This window comes from Cricetulus griseus, chromosome 2, assembly GCF_003668045.3.
Source record: "Cricetulus griseus strain 17A/GY chromosome 2, alternate assembly CriGri-PICRH-1.0, whole genome shotgun sequence".
Lineage (NCBI taxonomy): Eukaryota > Metazoa > Chordata > Mammalia > Rodentia > Cricetidae > Cricetulus > Cricetulus griseus.
Window position 1 is genome coordinate 98699078 of NC_048595.1, and position 12623 is coordinate 98711700.

At 43.8% G+C, this 12623-nt stretch overlaps 1 protein-coding gene and 1 long non-coding RNA gene across 3 annotated transcripts in view; one reads left to right on the top strand and one right to left on the bottom strand.

Moving 5' to 3' along the window:
* The window catches only part of Zcchc7 (zinc finger CCHC-type containing 7), a 176522-nt gene extending 175276 nt beyond the window's left edge, over window positions 1-1246 (bottom strand). Inside the window, exon 1 of one of the 2 annotated variants that reach the window (XM_027403193.2) lies at window positions 1132-1246. The gene's annotated coding sequence lies outside the window, so the exon portion shown is untranslated. Of the gene's footprint in view, window positions 1-1127 lie in introns of both variants that reach the window. The other variant, XM_027403194.2, reaches the window with a different exon arrangement.
* Window positions 1247-1593: 347 nt separating this feature from the next.
* LOC113834385 lies at window positions 1594-12087 on the top strand. Its single transcript, XR_003482888.2, has 3 exons — window positions 1594-1662; window positions 9722-10449; window positions 11837-12087. It is a non-coding gene; the product is annotated as an uncharacterized LOC113834385 (long non-coding RNA).
* Window positions 12088-12623: the final 536 nt, after the last annotated feature.

Consider the following 12623-nt stretch of genomic DNA (forward strand, 5'->3'; position numbering starts at 1 on the left):
CACAGGAGTTAAAATTTTTGTCCATCTTTCAAATGTTACTATCACTTTCCAACTAAACGAGGTAAAGAATCCAAATATGTTACAGCCATGTCTCCGTAGAAGAAAAGTATGCTAAATTTACTTAGGCTTACTTCCAAGCACTCTTGGGACCCTATCTGGAAACAATACCTTTCCCTATTAGCTGTTGTCCTTTTCCCATGCACTGTTAACCTTGTAGCTATTATTCAATTTTCATCCCTAATTCTTCCTCAGTTCCTTACCCATCTTCTGATTGCCTTGAATGACAATACTAAACTGTCCCCAAATCGTAACACTGTCTTAAATATACACGCTTCAATTTAAGGTTCAAATGTTCAAAACGAAGGCAAGAGCTTTTTAAAGCAGCTTCGTCATTAAATTAAGGATGGCTTTATACTTGGGAAATACAGGCTCAGAGAAAACGGGCGAAAAATTTCCTTCATTCAACCCTGAAATCCCGGTAAACTCTGGCCTAAAGGTATTTTGAGCGTCAGCTGGAACTCAGGCCTGACAACTCCCCACCATGGTTTTCCCACTGTTAAAGGCAGCTCTCGCCTAAAGTTGACTACAACTGTCTCCTGTTGGGGTGTGAGAGTAAAGGGTTATCTTGGGAAAGATACTCTGCGTATACTGGTTATATAGAGGAATGGGGCACAGTTCCCAGATTCTTTGTGGTCCACACCAGCAGCGGCTACTTGACAGCACAAGCTTAGGGCGGCCCGGGACTGGGCGCACCCTGGAGCGCCAGGCTCCCCGCGACGAAAGGAGGCCTCCACGTTTACAGACTGACCCGCTTCCCCAGGACAGAGGAACCACGGGAAGCGGCGGGGAAAAGCAGACAGAAAAGAAGTGCCCGCGAAGGCCATCGTCACCCTGCCTTTCCTAGGCCCGGGTCTCAGGCCAGGGAGCCGCGAAAGCCCAGCTCCGCCGCTGAGCCGCGTGGGGCAGCGCGCAGCTGAGAGGCCATTAGCTGCGCAGCGCTGCGCCACGCAGGACGGGGAGGAGAAGGCCAGGGAGGGGCACACATTAGTTCCACAGCCCCGCGGGCGAGGCGGAGGCGGGGCAGGGGTCCCCGGTCGCGGACCGCTCGGGGTCCGTCACACACATACTCACTGCCGCGGCTGCGACCAGGAAGCACCAACCAGGAACCGAAACACGTAGAGGAACGGGGAGGGGCGAAGACAAATGAGGTAAGGAAGCAGTATCCGCGCGGACTCCAGAGGTGAGGAGGCACTTCCGGGGAAAACTCAGCTCTGAGGAGCTGTCCTTCCGCCCAACCCGCGAGTCCTCCTAGCGCATGCGTAGTAACTATTAACCCTTTGTGTCTCCGCCTGTAAACTTCAAGTTTGGCTCTGTTCCTTTTTCTGCATGCTTTCTTTCGAAAAATATCTCGGGTGAAAAAAAATTATGGTGCATATTTTAACTTACTGAGTTAGGCGGAAGAGATGATCCTTGCAGGGCAAAAGTGTGAACTCACTTTCGAAGGACAGGAAAAAAACTACAATTCCCACGATACCTTGGACGGGTCGACAGGGGCCGCCTCTTTCCTCGCGCTGGGTGACGCCCTGGTAGTAGCACGTGGCCGCAGAGCAGGTTTGGGACACTTTCGGGTTGAGGTCTCGGTCAGTAGAAGATTCAGGCTTGGTAGGTGACTTCGGAGAGGGATCCTGGGAACGCCACCGTGGGAAAAGGCTTTTTAGAGAGGGTCTGGCTTTTGTTTTTGTCGTCCGCTCCCCCACTCCATGTGACAGGTGACTTGAGGGCTTTTCTACCCTAAGGCTGTAAAGGGCATGCTGTGGTGCTTCCGCCTTTTTAACCCTTTGTGAACCTTGAAGAGTTGCACTTCTGCAAGGTGGCGTCAGTGGTGTTCCTTCTGGATACTACTACGAGACCATGTTAGCCGCTTCCAGCACTGATTCCCCTGGCCACACATTTAAAACATGTTTAATTATGGGGCGGGAGATGTAGTTCATTTGGTAGAGTGTTTGCCTACCGTGCTGGAGGCCCTGGGTTCATTCCTTAACGCCACTTATACCTATGTAGTGATAAGCTTGTAACCCTAGCATTCAGGAGGCAGGAAAATATAAATAAAAGAGTTCAAGTTCATCCTTGGCTACCGAAAGCATTCAAAGACAGTCTGAGCTTTCCCAATCAAAATGAAACAAAACCCGACGTCGACAACAACAAAAAACAAACAAACAAAAAACAGTAAATCCATGGGCGGTGGGGCACACGCCTTTAATCCCAGGCAGAGGCAGGTGGATCTCTGTGAGTTTAAGGCCAGCCTGGTCTACTATACCACACCCTACCCCACTCCCCAAAAAATCTATGTAGCCCTACAAATAACCAATTGGTTAGGTACTGACATCTCTGATAGATGAGTGTGACTGTAAATCTTTTTGCTAACTTTCATTGAATATATTAAGAGCCAAAGCTGTCAGCCTTCTACATTATTAGAAAAATAAACCTATATTTACTTAAGCTTGGAAAAGAAAAAAAAGAGGGAGAATGTTGCAGGAAAAAAGTCAGGCTATGCTAGAAAGTTCAAATAAAGTGGAAACATTAAAGGTCTTGTTATAGTGTTAGGAATTTGACGGGGAAAATAATTAGAAAAACTGATTAATGTTATGGTTAAGTGCTAGGAAGGAAAAGCACAAGACATTATGAAAAGGCAAAATTGGAAACCCTATTTGGGAGATAGGCAAAGTGGCAAAGAAGTGGGTTACAAATGTCTGGACTGTTCAGGGAATGTGTAAAAGGAAAACTGTGTGTGTGATTTTTAAAGACTGACTTTTTATCAAGTGCCATATTTACTCCTTTTAGTATATTGTTTGTCATTTCCTTCATATTTCAGCAACCATTAGGTTGTGTTGTTTATTTAGTTGTTTGTTAGTTTTGGGGACAAGGCCCCACTCCAAAGCTCAGTCTATCCTTGAACTCAGGTACTGAGATTACAAGCCTGTGCCAACTAACACAGCTCTGGCTTTTATTATTTGTGTTTGATTGTTTTTTGAGACAAAGTCTATTTTGTTGTCCTAGCTGTCCTAGGACTCTCTATATAGACCAGACAGGCCTTGAACTCAGAGATCTGTCTTCTGAGTGATGGGATTAAAGGCTTGTGCCACTATGCTCAGTGATTATTTTTATTATTAGTGTTAATATTCTCAATTTACAAAAATAAAAAATAAAAAGGAAACACTTAGATTAAACAACTTGCTAAATGCCAAAAGTATAGTGAATAGTGGTTAATCTTGAGTATCAGCTTAATTGAATTGAAAAGCATTAATGAATATACCTCTGGGTGTTCTGTAGGGGTATTTCCAGAGAGGATTAATGGAGGTGTAAATTGAGGGAGTCAGGACTTGAATGTGAGCTGTACTATCCAGGTAGAGTGGGCACCTAGACAGAATAAAAAGAGAAAAAGAGAAAGAAGCTTTGGTGGTTGTCATGTGTCCTATCGTATACCCCATCCCCTTTTCTGGCCACCAAGTTGTAAACTATCTGACCACACCCTCCCCACTATGGACTAAAACCATGAGCCAAAATAAGTCCTCCTTTAAATTGTTTCTCTTGTGAATGAAAAGCTAATTAACAGCGAAGGGACACTAACCCACTCAAGCATGTGGCTGTAGCAGGCCTTGCCCTTCTCCCCAATTCTCTCTGCCTTGCTAAAAAACCATTTGATTACATTCCTAAAGCTAGGCACTAAGGATTATTCCCTTATTTGACCACTTTTTCCTCCTGAGGTTGACTACCAAAGTCCAGTAACCAGAAGCCCCTTTTGGCTCACCTAATTAACATGCCCAATTAAAATTAAACACCTCATCCTAACACAGGGTTTCCACCTTTAGCTTTATAAAACACCATTTACCTATGTGTCATGTCTGTCTCTTCTCTATCCAGAAGCAGTCCTTTGCTCTCTAGGACAAATACCCTGTTCCCCTTTCCCTTATTCCCTTCACCTTCTCCCTCATCCTCCATCTCCTTTACAACTGCATCCTAGCCCATTTTAACACAGACCTCCCCTTTTCCTCCTCTTAAAATTACACCTGCAAGGTCATTTGCTGTTATTTTTCTGCCAGAGCCAGAAAGAAGCCACTTTAACTTTTCTTCCCCACATAATAAAGAATCTCTGTGAAAACAGGTGTTAGGGTGTGGTTTGTGCTTAATCCCGGGTCTGGGAGAGAGCCCCCAGTGTGTAATAGTCCCCTTCAAACACAACCCTTAAAGCTTGTGCCCTATCCTCTCATTATTACACATTCAGTCAACAAAATGTCTTAAAACATGGAGTAATGAGAGATGGCTTCGTGGCATTTCTGCTGAACTCTGACCACCTGAGTTTGATTCCTGGAACTCAATGGTGGAAGGAGACAACTGACTCCCATAGATTATCCTCTGACTTCTGCCTGCATGGTGTGGCATATGCATATGTACACACACACACACACACACACACACACACACACACACACACACACACACACGATAGGGGATGTCCTTCTGCATGTGAATATATGTTGCTCTTACTGGTTGATGAATAAATGCTGATTGGCCAGTAGCCAAGCAAAAAGTGTAGGCGGGGCTACCAGACTAGGAGAATTCTGGGGAAAGGAACGTAGAGAGTAAGTGGAAAGAGGGAGACCCCAAGTAGCCAAGAAAGTAGTAGCATGACAACAGAGCATTAGGGGTAAGCCATGGCCTCATAGCAATAAATAGTTTAATAGAAATGGGTTAATAAGTAAGAGAGAGTTAGCCAATAAGAAGCCTGAGCCATTAGCCAAACAGTTTATAATTAATATGAGCCTCTCTGTGTTTATTTGGAACTAAACAGTTGCAGGACCAAGCAGAACAGAAACTTCTGTTTACACACAAATCCATATAAAGTCAAAGGAAGCATGGGATTTGTTGAACAACATGTTTATTACCATGCAGAACTCTGAGGAGTTAGCTGCCAGCACACTATGTTCTCACACATCTGTCTTTACAGTAACTCCCTCTGCCTGTGAAGTACTTCCCTTTGTCCATGTATGGTCCTCTTAGTCTGTTTTGTTGAAGTCCTGAGTCTTCAGAGAAACTTTATCCATGCATACAGAATACTCTTACTTTCCTGAGGATTTCCTATGCATTGTATAAACCTCCTTCAAGATATAATATTGATGGTCCTAGCCCGATGGGGCTGTGAAACTCCTTTTGAGTAGAAGTTTTGGTTTTATCTTTGTGTGCTTATTAGCTGATACAATGCCTGCAAAAAAACAAAATATTTGTTAATTTTTTAAATTAAAAGGCAATTTTTAGATACTATATCTAGAGGTAAAGGATGAAAATGAAAAATCTGAGAAGTGAGAACAGGGACTGGAGAGATGGCTCCACAGTTAGGATCACTTGCTGCTCTTCCTGAGGACCACAGTTCAGTTCCCAGCGCTCACATGGCATTCAGTTGCATATAACTTCAACTCCATGTGATTTAATGCCCTCTTCTGACTTCTGCAGATAACCTGCATACACATAGCAGGCACTCACACAGACACACCTACACTCAGAAAAATAAAAATAAGTTTTTTTAAGTGAGAACAAAACTAAAAAGCTTACACATTACAGAAATAAGTCACAAAAAGATTCATAAAAGTTAAAATTTGTACAGAGGAGATGTCATGGTTGGTAAGTGCTTGCTACACAAGCATGTGGACCTGAGTTGAGAGCTCCAATATGTGCAAAAGCTGGGTTTGGTGACACACATACATAGTGCAAGATACACAGTGCAAGAGCTGGGAAGAAAAGATAGGCAGGGCCCTGAAGCTCATTGGCCTGCAAGCTTAGCTGAATTCATAAGCTCCAGACTGAGTGAAAGAGAGAGACCCAGGTCTCAAAAACTGGGAGAGAAGATTGAGGAAATGGCTCATTGTCAATTTCTTCCTACACACACACACACACACACACACACACAAACCATGTGTGCACATGTACATGAGGGAAAAAGATAATTTTACATGGATGGCATGTACATAAATATTTCTTTTAAGCTTTTCCTATGATCAGGTTTTTCTAGGTTCTTACTTCATCTGGTTAATCTTCTCTACACATTGGGGCAAAATGTAAGGTTAGGAAATGGGGCCCCACCTCTTGTAGTGGATCAGTACTTATCCCTAGCATAGGAATGGACTTTGAGAACTCATCCCACATGGAGGAATACTCCCTGAACCTAGACACAAGGGGGTTGGCCTAGGCCCTATCCCAAAGAATATGTCAGACTTTGAAGACCCCCTCTGGAAGGCCTCACCCTCCCTGGGGAGCAGAAAGGGTATGGGATAAGTAGGGTGTTAGTTGAAGGGGGGCAGGGGAGGAGAGGAGGGAGAGGGACCTGGGATTGACATGTAAAATAATTTTCTTTCTAAATAAAATAAAAAATCAAATAAATAGGGTCCCAAACATTCCATGGCAATTTTTTTAAATTAATTTTTATTTAAATTAAAAACAGTCTTATTTTACCTACTAATCCCAGTTCCCTCTACCTCCTGTTCTCCCATTCCCCCCACCAACCCCCCATCCCACCCTTCCATCCACTCCTCAGGGAGAATGAGGCCTCCCATGGGGGATCATCAAAGTCTGTCACATCATTTGGGGCAAGACTTAGATCTCCCCCCCCCCCATGTATCTAGCCTGATAGAGTAACCCTCCATAAGGAATGGGCTCCCAAAGCCCATTCATACACTAGGGATAAATACTGGTTCCACTGCCAGAGGCCAAATAGACTTCCCAGGCCTCCCAACTGACACCCATGTTCAAGGGGCTTGGTTAGGTCTTATGCTGGTTCCCCCAGCTGTCAGACTGGGGTCCTTGAGCTCCCATTTGCTCAGGTCAGCTGTTTCTGTGTGTTTCCCCAGCATGGTCTTGACCTCTTTGCTCTTCACTCCTCTCTCTCTACAACTGGATTCCAAGAGTTTGGCTCAGTGCTTAGCTGTGAATCTCTTCTGCTTCCATCAGCTACTGGCTGAAGGCTCTATGATGGCATTTAAGGTAGTCATCAATCTCATTATAGGGGAAGAGCATTTAAGGTAGCTTCTCTGCTATTGTTTAGATTCTTAGTTGGGATCATCCTTGTGGATCTCTGGCGATTTCCCTAGTGCCAGATTTCTCTCTACTAAGGTATCTCTTTCCTTGCTCTCCTTCTCTGTTCTTCCCCCATCTCTACCATCCTGATCCCTCATGTTCTCCTCCCCACTCCCCTTCTCTCCTCTTTTTTCTCCTCTCTCCCCCTCCCCCTGTGCTCCCAATTTACTCAGGAGATCTTGTCCCTTTCCCCTTCTGGGGGGTGGGGGTCTAATTTGTCTCTCTTAGGGTCCTCCTTGTTTCCTAGTTTCTCTGAGGTTGTGGATTATAGGCTGGTTATCCTTTGCTCTATGTCTAATATCCACTTATGAGTAAGTACATACCATGTTTTTCTTTCTGTGTCTGGGTTACCTGACTCAATTAAAGAAGATATCAGAAAATGGAAAGATCTCCTATGCTCTTGGATAGGTAGGATCAACATAGTAAAAATGGGAATCTTACAAAGGCAATCTATAGATTCAATGAAATCCCCATCAAAATCCCAGCACAATTCTTCACAGACCTTGAAAGAACAATACTCAACTTTATATAGGAAAAACAAAAAAACCCAGGATAGTCAAAGCAACCCTGTACAGTAAAGGAACTTCCAGAGGCATCACCAATAGTCCTGAAAACAGCTTGGTATTGGCACAAAAACAGACAGGTAGTCCAATGGAATTGAAGACCCTGAACTTAATCCACACACCTATGAACATCTGCTTTTTGACAAAGAAGCTAAAATTATACAATGGAAAAAAGAAAGCATCTTCAACAAATGGTGCTGGTATAACTGGATGCTGACATGTAGAAGACTGCAGATAGATCCATATCTATTCCCATGCACAAAACTTAAGTCCAAATGGATTAAAACCCTCAACATAAATCCAAACACACTGAACTTAGAAGAGAAAGTAGGAAGTACCCTTGAATGCATTGGCACAGGAAACCACTTCCTGAACATAACACCAGTAGTACAGACACTGAGATTGACAATTAATAAATGGGACCTCCTAAAACTGAGAAGCTTCTGTAAGACGCAGTCAACAAGACAGAACGGCAGCTCACAGAATGGGAAAAGATCTTCACCAACCCCACATCTGACAGAAGGCTGATCTCCAAAATCCCTTAAACAGTGAAACTCCAAAATATCCAAGGCAACTTTTAAAGTCACCTTTTGCAGGTTTCAACAAGAGAAATAAAGACCATTCAAAAGACCCAGAGAGCACAATTGCTGTCAAAAGAACAAGTCCAGTGGATAGCCTTAGCCTTCTGGAATAAAACATTCCTCCAGGCAAATAAGAACCAAGCAGGAATCCAGGGGGAAGAAAAACTTGCTCTAAAGGGGCAATTCTTGCCACAGCTGTGGGATACCTGGGTACTAGAAAAGGACTCCCTTGAGTGGAATTCTAAAAAGTTGGATTTTTTCCACCCTTGCAAAGAAATCACTGCTGGAATGGTGGCACACCCCACAAAGAGAGAGCTCTGTACAAGATGGCTTCCCTTAAACAGTGAAACTGCCTGAGATTTCCTAGTGAGACCTTCACTCAAGAGACTGAAAATAACAACCAAGACACCTCAGGCAACTCTTGACATGACAAATACAAATGCTAATTTTGTTTTCAATACTGGGCCTTTGTTCTCTGCCTTTTTCAGCCATCCAGGGCTCCTTCCTTACTAAATGATGCCCAAAAGCCAAAGGGGTTATTGTCATCAACCCCAGCTTTAGGAATTGCCCACACACATAGCCTAATGATAAGGCATAGTTAACTCAGCTAAAAGCTCCAGCTGGATTCTATAACTAAGATAAGGAAATGCTCACAGACCATAACAGCTTGTGAAAATGTTCTGCGGCTGTGTACCTGGCTCTGAAACTCTTTCGAGAATTTAACATAAGCTCAACTTGTACAGAAGTAGAGAAAGAATAGTCCCTCCCCCATTAAGAATATAGACTACCTAGAAATGGCTGATGGACTTCAGCTGTAACCTGAGCAGATCAATGGGGAATTATTAAATTACCTCATGGTTCAAGGTGCCTTACCAGAGAACACTATTCTAGACACTCATGTGTTTGTGGATAAAGGACCTGTGATGGTTCATCTTCATCATCTACTTGATGATCCACATCACCTTGGAACACCTTTGAGGTGTTTTCAGAAAAGTTTTGAAAGACCCCGCCCCCTGGCTGGTTCTCTCTCGGTGACACTCCCGTACGCGCGCACACTCCCACACGCCTGGCGGCTGGCTCCCTCCCAAGCCGGTTCACCCAGGCGGGGGGCCCTCGACCCAGGCCCGCCCGCCTGGCGCCGCGCCCCGGGGCTGGGGCCGAGCGGGGAGAGGACGCCCCCCCCCATGGGGAACCTCCGTCCCAAGGTCAGCCATCTGGACGCGGAGGGGGGAATTGGGTCTGTTGTACCAGGTGCAGACCTTGAGAATATACTGATAACTCTGTACCTCATTAAATTGTCCAATAGAATCCCTGTAACTATGCTTTTCGCTTCTGCACTGTGCTTTTTAGCTATATAAGGACCCCTCTCCCTTGGCTCGGGGCTTAGCCTACCCAAAAGCTAAGCCCCGGGGTACCAGCGCTACTAATAAAGCCTCTTGCTCTTACATCCAGAGTTCGTGGTTTCGCTGATTCCTGGGTGCGGGTCTCCTTCTGAGGTCTTTCATTTGGGGGCTCGTCCGGGATTGAGACCCGCCCAGGGACCACCGACCCAAGTCTGGGAGGTAAGTGTTGTGCGGATCCGCTGTCTTGTCTCGGCTTGTGTCTTGTCTGTCTGAATCCGTCTTATGAACTGCGCCTGCGTTTGCAGTACCCAGCTGAGTACATTTCGTATTTGGCGGCTCGGAGGAGGAACTCCCGGCCGCGGCTCCAGGAGACGTCCTGGCAGCGTTGGAGCCTCAGTGAGCTCATTTGTTTTCTGGCTAGGGTAGATGCCTTAGCGCTTGGAGCCTCAGTGGGCTCATTTGTTTTCTGGAGTTTTACTTTCGACTCTCTGTCGAAACTGCGCTGCGAAAGCCTGTTCTGTGTTGTTCCGTCTTTGTTTTGTAGTTGATGTGCATAAACGCAAATGGATTACTCTTTGTTCCTCAGAATGGCCAGCCTTTGACGTGGGCTGGCCGCGGGATGATACCTTTAACCCCCAAACTATATTTCAGGTAAAAGACACCCCAAGGGCCCCCCCTTCCTTTCCCCCTCTAACCGCCCGCCGCCGCCCCCGCCAGAGGCAGAAGCGGCCGCCGCCGCCTAGGTCCCCTTAACCTCAGAGGAGAAACAGCTGCCCAATGAAATTGATGCAGCTTGCCCTCTTAAAAGACCTGAATGGGATTTTACCACTGAAGCAGGTAGGACGTCTCTATTACCGGGTGTTCGCAGCGGGTCTGGGGGGGGGGCAGGACGCCGACCCACCAATTTGGCCCAGGTGAAGCAGATGATGCAGAGGGCGGAGGAATCACCTGCCGCTTTTCTAGAGAGACTAAAAGAAATATATAGGATGTATACTCCCTATGATCCGGAAGATCCAGGGCAGGCCACCAGCGACCTGGACAGGGATCAATGTGCTTTTTGCTATACTTCATGAAAAGGGGACTTTGACAAAATTTTTATGTTGACTGAAAAATGAGAAAAAAAAATGTAGGAAACTTAAATAATAAAAAGGAAATTTGTCTAGGAATGTCTAAGAGAGTCAGAGAAATGAACTAAAAGGTTATAGAAAATTAAAGCAAGCAAGTCATAGCAGAGAAGATTGTTACAGAAAGTTATGGAGGGTCAAAGCAAGTTGTAAAAGGTCAGAGGAAAGTTGTTAAAAATCAGAAAAAAGGTTATTATAAGTCAGAGAAAAATGTAAACTGTGCTATGGTTTCTCATGTCTAAAATTTTAACCATATTAAGCTAATTCTGTTTTATATATACTTGTTTTAAAATGTTCATATGACTTGACTGGTCGCCATTTTGCTAAAATTAAAAAAAAAAAAAAAAGAATACTTAAACCGCCATCTTGACTAAAGATGACCGCATGGAAATTAGAGGTACCATCTTAGAAACAAGTTTTTCAATTGAGATTTACAATGTTAATGCTTCTATATATTACAGAAAGACCTTAAGGGAATTTAAATTTCTTTTTAAAACCAGTTTTTTTATGTTTGTTTTTATTAATGTTTGTACTTAAAGAGCTTCAATTTAAAATTATTTTTGAGCAAAGCCTGACAATGTAAAGTTTTTGTTTTATGAAAGATGCTGATCTATTATATGATATTACAGTTTATATTTTAGAAATAAGTTTAGGATGTTGATAACACACACCTTTAAGCTCAGGATGTTGGTAACACACGCCTTAAGTTTAGAACATTGGTGACACATGCCTTTAATCCCACCACTGGGGAATAAGAGGCAGATAGATCTTTATGAGTTCAAGGCCTGCCTGGTCCGGCAGATCGAATTTCAGGACAGGCTCCAAAGTCACAGAAAAACCCTGCCTAAGAAAGAAGTTAAGCTACTGTTTAAGGAATATAAGGTAGTTCTATGCAGTTTTAAGTTCAGCTGTGCTGTTTCAAACATCTTACTAAGTTAAAACCAGTTACAGTCAGACTAAAAATTATTTACAGAAATAAGACCTTACCTAGCCACCTGTATACTTAATGTGTGCTTAAGGCAAGTAATTAAAACAGACAAACAGACCTCTAATGCTTCAGAGATCTTCAGAATATGGCATTTAAATTGTTATCTTTAAAGTTTATAATGTCAGACAGACTGCCAGATCCTGACAATGACCCGAAGATTACAGGCACCTCAGTTCCTGCACCTGGACCAATGAGCAGATGCTCAGATATGAAACCTGCCGCCTGCCAGAACCTGGCTGAGACTGTGGACAAAGCTGCTGGGCACTGGAAAATTGATTGTACCCCTTTGCCTAGACAAAACAAGGTCAGTCTTTTCCATGTCCCTCTTCCACAGAGAGAAAATAAAACCTCTCACAATATAGGCCTGGCGAAGATTGTTGTTCTTTGAGACAGCTGCCTCCAACGATAATGGAGAAACTTGGATTTGGCTAACTGTATATGGACTTGCTTCTAACTGGCTTCTGTCAATTTTTAGTAGATTCGGATAAAATATACCCTTCTCAGATCTCTGAAATATTACTGGTTGTCAGCTTGACAGCATCAGACAGTCAGATCCACTATAGACTAGTCAGTATGTTAGCTGATAAAATAATGACTATCTACTGTTCAGGCACAAGCTCAAGGTTTTTAAGTTTATTTTGGTTGTCATCTAAGTACAAACTTAAAGGGCTTTTCATCAGGCCAAAGGCACCTCTGTCCAATCCATACCTAGCTCTCTGGACAGAAGAAAAATGTACATGCTTATAGCCCAAATCTGTAGTTTTTGCTAGGACTCAAAGTTATAAATATGTTCTTGCTGTTTGAACAGATATCCAGATATCTGCTTTTTCTGCACCGTGGGCTTCTATAAATAAGTTTTAACCTCTGTTCCTAGTTTAAATATGTCTTAAACAGGTTTC